A 3,938-nucleotide genomic window follows, 5' to 3' on the forward strand; every position below is an offset into this window, starting at 1 on the left:
TGTAAAACTATAATCTTTGTAAACATTATCATTTTTTTTCATATTGCATATGTATCTCCTTTAATGCAAAATAAGATACATGATACAAAAGCTCTCTAAAAATGGGCATGTTATTAGATTCTCTTAGTTGTAAGTTTCACTTTAATCGTGTTGAATTCATGTTTGATTGCAAGAAAAACATTTATCTTTTACTACTTTGAAAGACACCCATGGATAGTTGTAGACACAATATGAGTTTGGTGTTAACATCTTCATACCTTGAAGATAATCGACATAACGATGGATACGCAAAGATATTTGTAGATGGTTTGTGGTTGTGAGTCAATTTTTTCCCCTTAAGTACCCCTAGATCCATCATTTCTCTTCATACGTACAATTTGGAAGGGGAATTTGATCAAATGAGATCCAGTGTTCTTCCTTTTATCTCGAATACACAATCTATTTCCGTATAAATCAACACGATCACATTGCAACGTTACATATTTATATTTTCTTGAATCCAAAATAAATATTCAATATCCTTTAGTGACTCTTTAGTAACTCATCATGTGATTCAAATTTGGAGTTAACTAAATCGAATTGTTCGTTTTATATCTAGAACTTGATGAATCTATTCCTCCTCTTGAATCAATTTTAAAACAATCGTACTTCACATTCAATAATCAAACACATGGTTTTAACATAATAAGAATTAACATATTAACACATTGTTTTAACAGAATTAGAACCAACCATAATATTTGGAGTTTTTTTTTTGTCTTTCAGCAACCTTAAAAAAGTTATAATGTTTGCATCTTTGCATATCGTCAAACTAGATCCGAAAAGCATATATAATGGTAACATACTTTCTCATTTCTATAAATTATACATGATATATCTCAAAGAATATTAAGTATTTAACATATAATCCATTTGTTTTGTTAGTCGTCTAGGACCAAAATATGTTATTGCAACGTCTAGGTTTTTCTACCAGGGTACACCTTAAAATTTCATTTCTCTTTTAAAATTTACAAATAATTTTGGTGTATATTGGCACTCTAGCATAGAAAAAGTTATCACAAGGATCATATTGACTTCAAGTACAGAATCAAGTTGGGCATCACACTAAACTACCTATAAAATAGATCATCACAAAAATGTAAGCCTCACGACTAAGTGAATAACAATTACAATAACATAATCACATAGATCATATAAATCACATAATTAAAACCGAACCACACCAAAACTTTTAGTTTTTTGAAAATTTAAAACCACACCATTGGTCTTATGTTCAGTTTCGGTTTTTCGGTTATTTTGTGGTTTTTCTATTTTCGGTTCAATTTTTGCTCGCCCCTACGTCTCGTGGTAACACATCAATGAATCTTGTACTCGACCTCGTATCTCTCGTACAACACTATATTTAATCTGTTAAAATCTTCCGAGAACGACTTCCGAGTGCCAAAATCCCTTAAATAACAAGAAAACACACATATTTATACTTTGCAGTGTGCCACGAGGTGCCCATAAGCATGCCACGTCGTGGTTATCAAGTAAACTCTGGTTTCACCACATGTCACACTCTCTTGTCACGCGTCTCAGTGACTCGCCTCATACCACATTATGGTGAATCTACTACCACGTCGTGGTGATGAGATCGCCACGTGTTGCTCTCCGGTTGACATGTGTATTGATGACTCACTTATTGCCACGTTGTGGCAAGCATACCACCATGTTGTGGTGATCAAGAGTGTGATCGTTCACTTGACTTCTGTTGACTTTCTCAAAATAGCAATGTACTTTCATCTAAATCTTCAAAGCGATATATCATAAATTTCTCATACAAACTCCGTTTTCGATGATCTTTATATCCACCAAACCATCTCAACAAGACCTACAACACTCCTTAATTATTTGTTGCTAAATAGCATTTTTCAATTTAAAGCAACTCAAGGCTTTATTTCATCTACTTACCTCATAAATTTCACACCTCTTAAAATAATACATGTTACAAAAACCAAGTGTTACACTTATAGAGACTAGTCAAGGAGCCAAACTAAAATATATAATTTTCCTCTAAGCATATATAAAAGATATACTTTTCATCCAATAAATTTAACATATAATCCATTTTCAGATTTGCTTGTTATTTAACGTATAGTTCATTTTAATTGTCTAGTTATGGAGAGTTTAAAAAAGGATATCTTTTTTATCCAATAAATTGTCATATTAAACGTTTGCGTCGAAACAAAAACATTTTCATTGTCTCTTCCTTAATATGATATTACATTAGAAGTTGGTAATAATAGAGATGATGTATTCAATGTTGTCTACTTGGAATCAATGTATGATGTTATTAATCTAATGAAACTAGGGCACAAAAATCATGTTGTTTTTTGCGATTGCAACCGTTTTAAATGATTGTAGTAATCGATCTCACATGTTTGTTAATTAAGCAATATACATAGAATTTGGAGTTACCGTTTGAGAGTCGGCTGAACAAGAAGCGGTTGAAGAGCAACGTCAAAGGAGTGTATGTTTCGTCGTGCCTTTTTTTGGACTACGGAGCCTAATCGTGAGTTTTTTTAAACAAAAAACTGAAATTTCTCCCTATTAAATAAATAGGGTATAATCATCAGTATATAACTTCCTCTATGTAAATAACTAAACATCAAACTATGCCGCGGAAATATAAGCGTCCTAAGTATTATAGACAAACAAGTCAAATATTTGACGAAGTTAGTTGGTGACGATGTCGATTCTATGTTTTGTTTGTTATGCCGTCCAATTCTAAGATTCTGCACAAAGAGATTGTGAGTGTCTTCTACACCTTTATCTAGAAAATGCTTTTACGTCTTCCTATGCAAACAATTTCACAAGTGTTATCATCTCATTGGCTGATTTGGATCCCCCAATCACTTTATCCATTTAAAATTCATCACCAAAACTTCCCACGTCTTCTAGTGTTCCTTTTGGTTCTTAGTTCCTGACCTACTTTTTTCTTTATCCATGTCACATGTTCGTTTTATAAATAATGTAATAAGAATTAATAAAATTATTATCAAAAAATACTATTATATTTTTTTAACTAAGATTAAGTATGAAACATATGAAATCAAAACCAACTCTAGTTATATATATAAAAAACGGAAAAAGGAATTAAATATAATTGAATTCCTTCCAACTTTTCATAAAATGCTTCCGATAAACTTTATTTTACTCATTTGGTACAAAACAAGTTAATAAATCCTATTTTACTTATTGTTTTTTTCTATAAATAAAAGTCGAATCTCACATTTAAAAGAAGATCGAGAGAAGGAGAAGCAAAGATGGTGGGTAGGTAGCATACCAAAGGTGGGATTAGGCTTTTATTTTTGATTCTTTTATAAACATAAAAAAGAGAATGAGAAAAAATAAAAATAAGGGCATGATTGTTACTGAAAATTTTGGAACAAAATCGCAATAAAATTAAAGGCTTGGATCAGTGGTGTTAATTCGAACTTTTTAGACAGGACCATTTTTGCAATTGAAAGGATATCGGTGTAAATGAGGGGTGCGCTACGTTGTGACTTTGTAAGGATATGGGGGGAAGTGGGATAAGCATCCTTTTTATTATTATTATTTTTCTCTTAATTTTTTGCCAAACATGATAAGAAGTTACCTGTATCATTTTATTTTTCACCTTTTATCACACCACAACCCTTTGTTTTATTTTTTTCATTTGTTTTATTTAATTGTACGATTAAAAAATCTATAGCATATATAAAAAATCTTTAGCATATATAAGCACGCTGCGTTATGCTTATGTGGCCACTACCCCTCACACCCATTTCTCCCGCTCTTTTTCGCTTTCTTGTTATTTTTATATTTAAAAAATAATTGTATCTTAAATTGGTGGAAGGATATAAATTTATTAAAATTATTAAGACGTGACAGAAAACTGAAATGTGGCCAGGAAT

The 3,938-nt window shown here is 31.3% G+C and overlaps 1 long non-coding RNA gene across 1 annotated transcript; it reads right to left on the bottom strand.

Annotated features, from left to right (window-relative positions):
* Positions 1-961: 961 nt before the first annotated feature.
* Positions 962-3,442, bottom strand: LOC144997091 (uncharacterized). The gene is made up of 2 exons (XR_013659705.1): positions 2,461-3,442; positions 962-1,873 (listed from the first exon to the last, which is right to left on the bottom strand). It is a non-coding gene; the product is annotated as an uncharacterized LOC144997091 (long non-coding RNA).
* Positions 3,443-3,938: the final 496 nt, after the last annotated feature.

This window comes from Lactuca saligna, chromosome 5, assembly GCF_052625555.1.
Source record: "Lactuca saligna cultivar CGN05327 chromosome 5, ASM5262555v1, whole genome shotgun sequence".
Classification (NCBI taxonomy): domain Eukaryota; kingdom Viridiplantae; phylum Streptophyta; class Magnoliopsida; order Asterales; family Asteraceae; genus Lactuca; species Lactuca saligna.